The sequence below is a fragment of the Saccostrea cucullata genome, unplaced genomic scaffold, assembly GCF_032062105.1.
Source record: "Saccostrea cucullata isolate Sc308-1 unplaced genomic scaffold, CSIRO_AGI_Scuc_v1 ctg506, whole genome shotgun sequence".
Taxonomy (NCBI): Eukaryota; Metazoa; Mollusca; class Bivalvia; order Ostreida; family Ostreidae; genus Saccostrea; species Saccostrea cuccullata.
The window spans coordinates 277,941-293,065 of NW_026928892.1; the positions used below are offsets into that span (position 1 = coordinate 277,941).

At 32.4% G+C, this 15,125-nt stretch overlaps 1 protein-coding gene across 7 annotated transcripts in view; it reads right to left on the reverse strand.

Annotated features, from left to right (window-relative positions):
* LOC134279082 (solute carrier organic anion transporter family member 5A1-like) overlaps positions 1 to 14,821 on the reverse strand; it is a 30,145-nt gene extending 15,324 nt beyond the window's left edge. The window contains exon 1 of one of the 7 annotated variants that reach the window (XM_062761423.1): positions 14,718 to 14,821. The gene's annotated coding sequence lies outside the window, so the exon portion shown is untranslated. Of the gene's footprint in view, position 1; positions 111 to 156; positions 274 to 705; positions 855 to 2,135; positions 2,344 to 4,454; positions 4,596 to 12,402; positions 12,427 to 14,717 lie in introns of those variants that run through there. The other 6 variants (XM_062761430.1, XM_062761428.1, XM_062761425.1 and 3 more) reach the window with 6 other exon arrangements.
* Positions 14,822 to 15,125: the final 304 nt, after the last annotated feature.

Genomic DNA, 15,125 nt, shown 5'->3' on the forward strand with positions numbered 1-15,125 from the left:
CCATTAATTATTTCCTATGTAGAGAAAATGTTCCCTGTCCAACTATTGTGGCAATCAAGCCAACAAATGTGCGAGAGAAAAAAAATCTCACAAGGAAAGAAAAGGAAAAGGTAAGTTCAAATCACATGCAATCACACATGAATAAAACTTCCTTACTGATAATGACCACTTGAACACAGCAAGTTTTAATCTTTGTAGTTGTCTGGACTTTTCCACTCAGGATAAATAACACACTGCTTGTACAGAAGATAGCTGACATTACTCTATTATCTAACATGTATCTGCAGCAGTATTAGCAAACGGTTGATAATCGTACAAAATAAACAATAATGTCTACCCAAATAATGCACCTGCCTTCAATTCTGAGTGCAGTCAACAAATCACAAGGTATACAACTGTGACCTAGATCAATATTTTTAAATGGGTAACCTTTATCAGTATTTACTCATAAACTTAGTATCATGTTTTTTTTTTATAAGGATATATCAAAATTAAAGAAAATTTCGACAAGATTTGTATTATAAATGCACGCAATCATGTATAAAAAAAATTTTGATCAAACAAGTACAATAATTTAACAAACAGCAAAAGAATAGAAAACGTATTTCATGTAATTACCAAATTTTACCTGTAATAAAGCTGACATACAGAAATGGGGGGAAAAATTAATAATTTCCATATATGAAATGTATATAAACTAAATACCTTTATCATATGTTTATGCGTCATTAATATTTTCCATATATGAAATATATATACCCTTTATCATATGTTTATGATTGTGTCATTTCAAGAATCAGTTTCTTCAATAAAACCCCTAGGAGATAAGGCTTTCCTATTTACTTCCTTCTTTCCTTTTTGAAATGTTTCCTGTCTAATTTCCTCACATTTCCCATCCTGACATCCTTACTTAAACACAATATGACCTAGCTTATCTTGTTACCCACATGTATAAAGACAACTTTGAACATTTAAAGCTTCTTTAAATGTTCTCATCACTAATGCTACACATGCCAAATTAATAAATTATTATGATTTACAGAAATAACAAATTAAGCAAAAGTTGCAACTTTACTACATGATCTCATTTATATCCTGTATGGTAGAAAAATTCACTATATATATAAACATCAAATTAAGCAAAAGTTTTTACTGTTAGGTTTTATTAATTAACTCCATGGGAGAAGAGAAACATTGGGCCTTGAAAGTTGTTGGTCCTAATCCAGGCCCTTCTCAAGTTCTGGTATATCATCCATCACGGCAACTTTACTACATGATACCCTCATTTATATCCTGTATATTAGAAAATCCTGTTAGGATTGTATTTCCTAAAATTATGTATCAGCTAAACAAACCTTCTTATACAAAAAAAAATTTATTCTTACTTGTTGAGTTTCTACAGTTTACAGAAAAATTCAGCTATATAATATATAATTATGGCTGTATATATACAGAGCTAGCTATTTTTTCCCCATGTAATTAATTAAGTAATTGCAGCACCTAGGTTTATTTTTCTTTTTTATATTTATATATATAAAATATGAATCCCCACGGCCATAGAAAGGTACCTAATACACAAGTCTCATTAATTAAAGCTGAAGGCTGCAATTTCCCTGAATTTACAAAGTGTCCCAACAGTAAACTTCCTTTTTTATCGTGTTTTATAATTGGTTATACGTAATTATACAGATAAATTTTGTTGCCTACAAATTTTGTCACAGAAGGTGAAGCATGATTTGGATTTAATAGATTAACAACATGAACAAGGCTCCTCCCTAAGAATCAAAATCTAAATGTTCAGTTGTTTCAGTCCCAATGAAAATAAGTTTTTCCTAAAAATGTACCAATAAAATTTTCCATAATTAAATATTTGATCCAAAAATCTCTACTGCATGCATTCACATGTTTTTTTCCAGCACGTGGTGAAGACCACACAAAATTTAATTATAAGGATGACCCCTTTCGGAACTACACAAATTACCCAGCAATATTCAAATATACAAATGTAATAGTACAACATAAACTTACAGGTACATATACATTATTTATCACAGATAATCAAATAACTCAGAGTTATGAGTACTTGAGACGTAGAAAAGAAAATAAAATAATTATTATGATAATTAACGACTAACCTTGCTGCCAGATTGGGGGCTTAAATCTGTTGAACTATGTCAGCAAAACCTTGTTTTGCCAAATTCTATTAGACTCAAGGTCGTAAACTAGCCAGTAATTGACCAGAGGAAACGGTTTCTTGTAAGCAAACTATAAGCTAATCAGATGGACAGCCACCGGCAGTTCTCTTATCATCGCTTCTGATGAGCAGGTTTCTAAGATTCCTTCCTAAATCAAAATGCAGACAATAATACTTCCTCAGAAATTCCATTATTGATAAATTTCTCCTTCCCTACTTCTATCTCCTACCAGCCATTCTTCCTTCGAGGAAATACTACCCTGATTCTATTGGAAATAAATCACAACTTATTTGAGATATAATCGACACTATGTATACATTGTATTATCTCGCCTTGATACAAGTCCAAGAATAGGAGCCAATACATCTTTTATTGGTACAGAATGTATATAGAAACTACTGTCTGAACCCTTCACTGTTAGGAAAATTTGTTTACATGTAAAGCCATCAAAATCTTGATTTGACCGTGGCCCATTAAAGATGACCTTGCACCAAAAGACAAGGGTCATTAGTTAGTATTAACAGTAACCTGGGCTGCTGATTGCAATTTTTTTTTTAAATGTGAAAGCCAATTAAGTACCTTATTCTCTATCAGAATAAATACAAGAGGAACAGTGAGCAAGTACAAATGACCAGAAATGAATGCAATTGAGTTTCAGTAAACATATACATACATGTACATGTATAAACATAAGCACAGAAATTCATCACCTGCATTCCTCTTCCATCAACAGTTATGATCAATCATAACACTTTTTTCAGTTTCAAGTTGTAAATGTTTTGACTTTACACCAAAAAATAGACAAAAATCTCTTTAACATGCATTGACATATATTGACTTCACACATTCATGCATAGCTAAAATTTCAATTACCTATTCCTTTGAGGAAAACTTAATAAGTTTTCGTTCTTTATTAAATTAAAAAGTGACAATAATGATACAGTTAATCTTTCTTGAAAATACTGGAGAAGGAAAAATACCAGCAAGTTGATTTTGGGTTACCAATTTGAAAATATTAAATGCACCAGTAAGTTTTCACTTTCTTTTAAATGAACAAAACTGTCTTCATTTTAAAAATTTCGATGTCTCAAATACCTAACTTTTTAAAGCTTCGTAAGCTTCATTAGATTTTAACGAACTCAGTGTTACCAACCTCGGTTTAATGAATCCAACGACAGAAAATGAAATAGCAATCAACCACAGACAGAAAACCATCAATCTCCTACACAAGTTTTTAACGAGACACAGAACAAAATAAATGATTTTGTCTTTTCACTGCGTGATCAAGCTTTCTAATAGAAACCTTAGTATTGTACAGTTTGCAATTTTTTCCTCAGTAAGAGGACATACTAATACATCATTAGCCCTGTGCTAGTAAGTAATCAATGCAATTTGAAGAAAATCAGAAATTTTCAATAAAGAATGTGTGGCGATCAGATGGGTTTGATTGCCATGTGTCCAGACAGGTCAGAGAGCACCTGACCAGCAAGGGTGTAATTTCAGTACATTTTTGGTGGAATTTCATAGGTAAAAGCGTAATCAATCATGTTTTCCTATTTTTTATTTTTTTTTTGTTTTACTATAATACTTTATTTTCTTTCAGAACAATCGATATTGTATATTGCTAAACAAAGCTGGCATAAACTTTTCTTAATTTTTCGAATCATCATCTATTGGCAAAAAAGTATTGTAAAATACCAGTATCCCCTGTTGAAGCAACAATTTGTATCAAATCACTTGATTGAAGGCTTGCGTTTGAATGTTATAACATATAAGTTATAAAATTGTTTTTTTTTTTTTTAATCTTTTTAACTCTCACATATCTTCATCTTGTTCTAAGAAATGTTAAAATAAACCTAACTGAACATAGAAATGGCTGTACCTATGAATTTACTATGAATTCAGTAATTAAATATAGGATATACACAGTCATGTACAAGATAAATGTTAAAAATTATAATATACATGACAGGAATTTAACAAGCATTGAATGATCTAGGAGATCAAGTTCAATGAGTTACCAATTATATGAAAATAATTTTACATTCACATTAAATTATATTTATACATACATGTTGCATGCCCCCTGCTATCAAAATATATTCAACAAACAATATGTCAAAACTTTCTTAAGAAAATAAACAGCGCAAAATGATATTTAAAAAAAAAAAAACTTAATTAGTAGAGCAGACTCTTAACTACAATCAATAAATCCTCATAAAATTTGCATTTCATTCCTTTGAAATTTGTGGATCTTACTTGTAAAAATCAATGATTAAATGCACCACTAACTTCTACGAATCGACATGCAAACAGTTTTATTCTACCTGTTCCAAATACACTGCACATCTACGATAGACATATAGTACACATGTTTTAACGGCCCATGATGACCTCCGACTGTGAAAAATAGCTGAAGGTCAAATAGAACTACTCATAAAACACGACTTTATCAAAGGCGTACATTACAACTTCTAATCATGGTCGTTAACCATGACTGTCTTGTACATAATGTGATATGATATACTTCATGGAAATAAACTTAAACTTGTTAGAAAATTACGACGCAGTTTACTAAAAAAAATATTTGTCAATGTTCAAGTCATTGTGGTTATAGAGTTTATTGCTATATACCTATACAGTGATATATATTGACAAATGCAATGGAAGGTTCTCATCAGTTATATAAATATTTATTCCTCAAGGAGATGAAATCAGAAATTGCTTCAGGGCAATTAGATATTTTTCAAAGTATTCATGAAATGCAATTGCTTTTTATATTAGTTTAGGCAAACATATTAATATATGCTCAACTTCATTTTGATACTTATTGATATGATTGAAATACATGTTTGATAAATGATAGGTAACAAAAAGAACTTTGACTACAAATAATAAAATAATACAAGGAAGAAACTTTATGGCCTAAACTTGGACGTGACCTTATATATCAATTGTCTTATACCCTAAATAATTCCTGAGGGGAAAAAGAAATTCTCATCAAAGACATCAATTATTATGCAAACAATTAAGAAATTGTGGCTTGGATGATGTGAACTTGACCCCAGCATTCTATGTATACTGTTATTTTTATTGTCATTATTCAAATTCCATCAAGACAAGAAAGAGGGGAGAGAGAGGGAGAGAGAGAGAGAGAGAGAGAGATATCAAACAAATCACAAAGTATAATCAAACAAATAATTTTTTAAAGTTGCACTATATTTCAGGATCTCTGAGTACATGTACAATAATCATCTTACCAATGTATTGTGTATTTTTTTTTTCATTTAAATAAAACAAAATATGAAACTAGAAACTGACTAAAACTTTGTGTTTTTTCTTTATCGTGCTCAGTTAAGAGCATCTAAAATAAAAACATTGATGAATTGAAATAAGAGCTTAAAATATTGTCTATATTGTTTGAAAAACGACTTTCTCAATTAAAGAAAATTCTGATTGATTTTGATAGATATACAATATGGTATATTATGCATTACAAAAAGCATGTTAGGAAAAGGAAATTTCATAACTATATTATATATTATTACTTGTTATTACTGTACATTCTTGAGATGTCAGGGTCTGCATTTTAAATTTACTAAATTTTTCTATTTTCATCATGAGATCTGAGGTTTGAAATTTGAGCTTTTTTAAAACTAATTTTTTTTTTTTTTTTTTTTGGTGGAAAAGAAAAGTAACATTTCATCAAAATTAAAATTATTATCCATTGAAATAATGGCAACCTTAAAGTCCATACTTAAGTAGATAATTACACTGTCATTGAATTTCAAATAAGATGCCTATATTACTAACTTACCCTATTACATGTATTTCCATACTATGATCTATACATTTACGGATACATGACAAACACTTAGTCTCTCTTGTTCACAACCTGTTGCACACACATGCAGTGATACATCGAAAAATATGTGGGCGATCCCCTACAATCAACCCTTCAAAGGTGTTTTTACCACTAAAATCTACAGGGCCATATTAATTGGTAATGGGGTATTGAACACTTTTCCCCAAGCAAACTTCAACCAATAACAACTGACAGCCAAGTCAGCAGAAAATGGCCTCATTACGAGCAGGTGGTCGTGGTTAAATTATTTTCCTATTGATCTTTTTGATCAGATATAAGCTGCACCTAATCCAGGGGTTCTGCTATGGCTAAACTTTTCACACTTTCCATGTAGATGCAGATATATGGTAGGTTCAATGCAGTGCACCCTATTTTATGTATGGGTTAGCTATACGTGTCTCAAGCATTCAGAAATTGCAATGAATGCAGAATTTCCTTTCCCAAGAAACAATTCATTCATTTTTCATTACATAAGTAATGGGGAAAGTACAAAACACATTAAGGATCTTATAAACATTTATTACATACTTAGTAATAAATACAGGATTTTTATGCGCCCGGATCGATAGATCCAGGGCGTATATTGTTTTTGTCCTGTCTGTCTGTCTGTTTGTTTGTTTGTTTGTCTCGAACTTTAACCTTCATCGTAACTTTGAACCATGAAAGATAGAGACTTCATATTTGGTATGCATACTCCATTAATTAAGCTCTTTCAAATGACACCAAGGTCAATGACTTTGTGACCTTAACTGTGGCCTATATGCTAAAAATAGCTTTTTTCTGCAAACTTTAACCTTTGCCATAAAGGCCCTGTCACACCAAGCTGCGTTCACACGGAGTCATTACGGCGTTGTTAAATCTTTTAAATCGCCGTGGAATCGCAGAGAAAATGCACAAATTTCTGTAAAATTTTCATAATATGAAGATGTCATGGCGTCCCTACGGCGACGGACGCGATTCTACGGCGATCTCACGGCGTTTTTCTGCGTTCCCACGGAGATCTCTCGGCGATTGACTGCGCTTCTGCAGAGTTTTCACGGCGCGTTAGGAGTTTTCACCTCGTGTTCACGGCGTTCTCAATGCGATGGCTGCGTTCACGATACGTTTACAATGCATTCTATACTCATTGACTTAAATTCAGAAGGAATGTAAAACATTTTTGTTTAAAGATTCAAGTTACACGATGAGAAGACTTCTAATCATGCCAAGAAATATTCTTATTAATAAAAAATATTCTATTTACATGATTCAGTACTTAATTATTAATAGTTTTATGATAAAACTCCCTTTTTTCAATTTTATCGGTTCAGAGGTGTTGTTAGATTTTCTTTGATAATATTATGAATGTAAAAAAAATAAACACGCTGAAAAGTTTTCTACAAAATTTAAGTGAAACAACAGAACAAGTTCTAATGTAATTTTCTCTTCCATTTTTGTTTTCACTTAAATGCTCCAAGTGCAACAAATACGTTGGAATTACTGCTGATCAAATATGATCCCATTGCTCTTGTTTTGTGAGCTGGCTGACAACGCCCTAACAACGCCGTGAAAGCGCATTGTGATCGCCAACGTACACTGTAGAAACGCCAAGGGAGCGCAATGATCGCAGTGACGACTCCGTGCTGTCGCCGTGTAATCGCAGTCCAAAAAATCTCAAGACGATAAATCTTATTAGAAGCGCCGTAAAAACGCGATAGAAACGCAGTGACATCTCCAAGGACTCCGCGACATCTCCGTGAGGTCTCCGTGGAAGCGCGGTCTACTATCACTACGTTCGTGCCGCGATCATGTGCGTCTTCACGGCGTTCGTACGGAGCTCCCACTACGTTTCTGGAGATCTCACCGCGCTGCTACGGCAATCATACTACGTTTCTACGGCGTTCTTATCAGACCGCGATCACACGGCGCGTACTTTGTGCATGCCCAAAGTGATCGCCGTCCCCTGGCGTTCTAGGAGACCCTACGGCGTTCAGTGGAGATCTCGCCGCGTTGTCACAGCACTGTAGGAGACTCTACTGCGATCACCTCGGCGTTTTGCATTTTTTGAGGACGCCGTGCAGTCGCCGTGAGGACGCAGCCCCGGTGTGACAGGGGTTTAACTTTTGAACCATGAAAGATAGAGACTTCATATTTGGTATGCTTACTCCACTAATCAGGTTCTTTTAAATGACACCAAGGTCACTGACCTTGTGACCTTGACTGTGACTTTAATGCTAAAAATAACTTTCCGAAATTTGTTGCCACTGGGCGCATAGTGTTTCACAAACACATCTTGTTGCATATGCGATATGCCTGACATCACAATAGCTGTATCAGCCCTGCAGGGCTGATATGGATTTGCAGGGCTGATATGGATTTGCGGGGCTGATACGGATCAATATCACACCCCTAGAAAATTAAACCTAAAAAAACGGTACTTGTGATCAAACACATATTTTGGGGTTACATAAATTCTTAATTTTAACTTTTTGAATGTAAGGCTAGGATAATTTCATTAACAAATAAAAGATTATATTTTCAAATTACGGATCGGGTACATTTGAAATAAAAGAAATAGAACAAACCCAAACGTACCGTATGAGACAATAGACCGTGTGCATGTAAGAAGTCGGTGTTTGATTATTTACTTATTTTCTTCTCAACTTCATGTGTACTGTATTTTATTACTAAGTATGTAATAAACATAATAAAACATACCTTTTTCCACATCACATCCGGTATCAGCCCTCGACCAATATCAGCCCTCAGGCCTTCGGCCCTCTGGCTGATATTGGTGCTCGGGCTGATATAGGATGTGATATGGAAAAGGGTATGTATTATTCTCGGTATGTATTTTCCCAATTTGCTGCAAAGAGATTCTGATATTTTTCATATCTGTTATTTGCAATTTTGAAAGGAAGTTCAAGACTGATCATACCCTGAAATGCAAGGGGAGGGGGTATTGCTTATTTTATTTTATGTACCATACTGAAAAATTACTGACAACTCAGATTTACCAATAAGTAACAAAAAACTGCTTCAGATGTTGTAACACCATGGCAAAAGATTTTTTTTTTGAAAATCTTTTAAATATTTATGTTCACTTGTACATCCAACTAGCATGCCAAGAGCAGTTCTAGGGATTTTTTTCCTGGGGGTGGAACTCTCCAGGGAGGGGGTGTCAATAAATACCCTGAAGTTTAAAAATAAATAGAGGTCTCATCATTTCTATTTGAAATTTCCCAAAACAAACAAAAGATAAAAAGGACATACCCTGAAACAGGTCACATTCCAAGCCCTAAAATTGGAAAACGAAAACAAAGAAGGGGATGCAACTAATATAGAGACAGGATTGTTCCTAAGAATTAAAATAGCATGGGACATAAGGATGGGATCTGGAGTTCCTCCTCTTAACAACAAGTGAAAAAGAATACCAGAATGACCATAGGGATTACATCATCATGGGCAGGGAAATCCCCCCTCCCTGTGAGGTGTCACAGGAGATGGACCTGAGAGACAGGAGAAAATGTTTTCTGATGTCATCCCAGTCATCAATGGCCTAATTACCCTTTTGGATTGACATTTGTTTACTCTGCCTCCTTTATCAGTACAGTGTATTGTCGAAGTCCATTCAGTTCATAATATTTCAACATACAGACACTCTAACCTTAACTTTTAAGATAAGTGAATGGTTTGTGATGAATTTGCAATTAGTCACAATGAGTATAAGACTATATGTCATTCAAACATGTATATTATAATTTTTTTTTCAAATTTACGAAATTTTAAAAGTGTAATTACTATAACATATTTTAAACATCAAAATGCAATACACCTAGTTTATCTAAAATGATAAAATCATTTCAATAATCATATTATCTTAACCTGTCCTATATTATTTTAATACATCCTATAAAACTTTAGACTTATTTACAAGGTCATACTCACACAAAACAAAGAAAACATGATTTTACATTTGATAACAGCAGGGTCATATGTAAAAGTGGAACTATACTAATGCATGCAGAATGGATGCCTCAATCAAGTGTATACTAATGACAACCACTAGAAATCACAATTTTTTTTTTCAATTTGTCATATTACTTTATTATAATCTGATGGTTGAAATATAAATGAAATTTTTGAAATTGTAGACTTATAAATTTGCAAATTATACTTAATTCTACTACAATTATTGGCTACTTCAAAGAAAAGCTGCGGACATTATTCTCCAATAAATCACGAATGTCATCAAAAAATTATCAGATCAGAAACACGTACAAAACCTGTGCAGTTGAAATGTACATTTGACTTAAGAATGAAATATGTATTTAAACCACATTGATGTGTCGTCTTTTGTAATCTAATCACTGTACACCTGTATATTGCAGAAAGTAGCTGATGAATGTAGATTTCTAAAGCCAAGCGGGACTGTTTCCTGAACCTCCCTCCGCCATATTTAAGCTCCGTGATCTTGGTAATAAAGTCGAAAAATAGGAAACTGATTTTGTTATTGTATATTCAAAAAGATTAATCTTTTTAAGATACAAACAATAAAAGGCTAATTTTAATGCAGCGAAAGCTCAAATTGTCTGCACTCTATTCAAAGGTAAACAAACAAATTTACACTCTGGTGTTAAATGGAACAGCATTAACGCAGGTGTGATAATTTGTTTCTAAATTTAGAGAAACCCCAGAATTGCAAGGTTTAGTAGCCCACATGGCGATCAAAGATTACAAGTTAGTTTAAAACCCTGATATGTATATATGGTTATGATTCTGATGGTTGAAATTATATAGAAAATTTGAAATCTTAGACTTATAAATTTGCAAAGTTTACTTAAAATAAATTATCAGAATTCGGAGGTTATTCTGCAACATTCACGAAAACGCGGACTTTATTTCTTAAATGATCAGAACTTAATTATGCTCCAAAATTCTTATGGTTAGTCTTTAACAGCACAGCAACTATCAGAATTTCAGAGTATAACAAAGATCTGATTTTAAATTAAATTTATAATAAACCTACCTGATACTAAGTGCCCCTATTTTTTTTCAAAAATGGACTTTGTATTAGGAGTTATCCCCCTTTGTACTCCCCGCCTAGTTTACAGTGTGAACATTTTCCTCCTGTTGTTGGAGTGTCTTTTAGCCTCTTCTATCACATTAATGATGATATCAATGAAAGAAAAGATGATAAAAAAGCCACTCATATGATAACAATTTTATCGATTAAAAAGCCTACCCTAAAGACATCAACATATTGTACATGCTTTCATAACTATTTGATAAAGCACTCTTATGGTATGCATGCCTTTAATATTATTTCCAATAAAAGCAACTTCATTTATCAGAAACTAGCATGCACTGGTGAAAGTCTATCCCTGAACATTAATTACAGGGACTCTTTAATTAATGGGGGCCTCATCCATCTATCACTTCTGTAATTTTCTAACTTTGCACTAATGGACAAGCTTATAGAAACTTACCACGAAGTGAAACCCCAGAGAGACCTGATGAGGGATGAAAAATGGTAGGAAACTGAAATAAATCTATATTTAATCATGATCCACTAATAGATTAATTAAGCTTCCATAAAGCCAGATGGAGAATTTCAGCATGAAAGATAGATTCTTTGCCAAAGTGTTTATACTGTACTTTTAAGTTACATATGCCAAGATCTGATAATACAAGACGCCTTACTTCAATTATGCTAAATTAAAGTTTTAATCTTCAAAGAGTACTCCAAGATAATTGTTTATCTACAACAATTTAGAACAAAATGCATTTAGACAATACCAATCTTTCATTTACTTGTAAATTTCTTGATTTATTATGAATCTTTCATCTTCTAGTTAAATTTAAGGCTGCATGAACAAAGATGTTCCTTTGCCAAACTGTTTAAAGACATGAAGTGTATTTGATTGTAAAATTACCTAGAAAAGATAGAAGCTGACAAATTTGAAAAGATTATCAAAGATTTCAGATATTAAACGTGTATATTTTTCAACTCTAATAAAGTAAATTTATACCAAAACTGTCAAATAGAAACTTGTTACATGTATTTTTACATTACTTGATTAATTTGCAAAATGTTATTTTCCAATTTTTTCTTTGCACTTTACTGCATTTTCACCCACAATGATCACTGAAGCATATCGTTCCTCTAATTCAAATATGCATATAAATTTCTGGGGTTAGATATGCAAAATGGGATAGAAATTATGTTTTGAAGGAAATTTATTTTGAAAAATCATTATCCAAAAAATATTGGTTTCAGTTTTATATTCTTTCTTAAAGCTTCTTGACAGCACTTTGCATGATACAACATTCATATCATGGGTACAAATGTATTTGATTTACATGCCAATGATGGCCAATACATGTGGGGTATGCAGTATTGAAGTAGAGCACTGTTCATAGTGTGCCACATTTTGACCTCAAGCTTGTTATTCTTCCTTTTTTTGGTACAAGATCCATCAGCAACCCTTCCAACCATTCCCCTAACTCTTTCCTCCAAACTGATCATAAAAAATATGAAAATTATATCATATGAAAATGTTAATGAAACCTTATTTAAAATAAAATGAAAATGGTTTTATTAATGTTCACTATACTAGACAGTGGTATACATATGCATACATGTTTTGGAGGAGAAAAATTAACATTTTTTCTTGCAAACTGTGGGGAATAGAATTGAGCTCTAGTAAAGCTGCCAAAATTTGGTTAAAAGCATCAGTAACAAAATCTTTATATCCATTGAATTTATCACAAAATATTAAAAAGTACTCCAAATAAACAACTTTTAAAACATGTCTTTCACTGAATGAAGCCGGTCTGCATCAAATTCATTATTCTAAATTATAATGATTCAGAAATTTTATTTTATTAATAATGTACAGTGTAATATGCGCAAACTGTTTGATCATATCTTTCTATGAATTCCCAAGGTATATTATTATATGCAGTGATAATTACTCAGTTTATAAAGGATTGTGCCAATGCAGTGTTATTGTAAGTTCTGCGTGCTTGGAGATATACATGTAGAAAGATTGTCCGATTCTGACATTATCAACAACACATGCTGGTTACAACCAGCCTGATGAACCCCTACATATATTGTTTAGATACTAATATACAAATGACATGGGATGTTACATGCAGTGTATCTATTTATACCTTTGATAATAAATCAGCTACATTTTAGTTACTGAGTTTTCAATGATAGGATGCAAAAACATATAAACCTATACAAGTACATGCTTTAATTCTTAAAACTATAAGATATGCTCAATACTTACTTGTGCATAACTTAATTTTACAATTGCAAAGTTACATTTGGAATTTCAATAAGGATATTGAAAATGCATGTTTGTGTATAAAACTGATTATGTAAGAGAAAAAGGCTTACCAAATAATTAAACTGTCTATTTACAAATCAAACTAGTTAATTATTTCCTGTTGACAGTTTGACGCTAGTTTTTAGCCTTGATTTTTTTTTCATTTTATTGTTTACATTGTGCATGAACAAAGATTTTGTCATAAAAGAATTAGAAATAACACAGTCACATTTATTTTCACTAAGGTATATTCAAATTTCTCTCCACACACTTATTAAAGAAAAACATTTCAGCTTGTGAACAACATTTTTTAGCCTTAAAATTCTCAGAGGCAACAGAATAAATACATTAATTTTAACACATGGCATTGACCTTCCAGATTTCCCTTATTCTAGCTGTTCACCTGGGCTAGCACATTGTGGTATTTTGATGTAATAAATTATACAAAAATGTAATTAAAGTTTTAATTTTGTTGTTTTCATCCTTAATACAATCATACAAGTTGGTTTACTTTAATTGCCCTAAACATGTAATATGTTAAATTTCATGATCATATTTCTTGTATTCAAAATTTTATGAGGAAATTAAAAAATAAAATTTGTTTAAATATGAGGGAAAGTGTGGTATATTGTAAGAACATTGTAAGGGCTGGGAGGAAATTTTTTTTTAACTGGTGTCAGGTTCAGTTTTGTAATTCTCTCCTATGTATGAAGAGCATATAGGTACAACAAAAGAGGATAAAAATTAAAATTTATATTTTTAAAAAGAGAAAGGTCCGGACTTCAAAGAGGAAAAGTGAAGGCTCACTGACAAACGGAAATTTTTTAAATATTAATTACTGTATATATATGAAGCAATTATATTAAGAATGCTGCATCCAGACTGCACAACCCAAAGCCATACATTGTGCCAGCACTATCAAAAAAACTACATTTATTATATACTTTGCACTCTGTAAGCCTTCTCAACATTTTCCTTTCACTCACAAAGATGACATAACAGTGCATAAGCATGTCAGTGATACTCATAGTCATACAGTAGTTGTGAATGAAAAGTCATGTTACTTTAAACTTCTCAAAAAATGATTAATTTATCCATATCAGGTAACAAAAATGCAAATTTTAAAAGGCCTAATGATGATGGCCAGTTTCTACAGACACTTGTTATGGGAAGATAAGACAAGCATCGTCTCGCGCCTGTTTTAGTGTTTACAAAACCGAAGGCCAAGGGGAAAACCATAAAATATTGTTCTGACCAAGGATTTATCATTTACACTTAGTCAACGATTAAACAGTTTCAAAGAGTCCCTTTCATTTGTAAGAATTTATAAATACAGACCTTCAGGTGATCACAAACTGGTTTATTCGAACATCTTCTCAGCTGTTTGACGTTTTCATTCAAGACATTATTAGCGGAAGTCACTCTGATGAGATTGCACGAGATGACTGTGGGGAAAGATTTTCATTGGCTAAAAATTGATGCTCGAAACATTTAGCGGGAATTTTAACTCTCTCTCTCTCTCTCTGAATGTATTTTAAAAATCGTAGACCTACATCGTCGATACAATGGCCTATTAAGAAAAAAAATGAATAGGGAATATTTATTTAACACGGGTATGTACTTTTGGGGGGGGGGGGGTTACATCCGTTTTTGTTGAAGTACTGTAAAAATCAGGGGTAATTTGGTAATGTTTGTGGGCTAAATATTACAGAATGATTTGGTTATGAAAAGGAAATTGGATTTGAC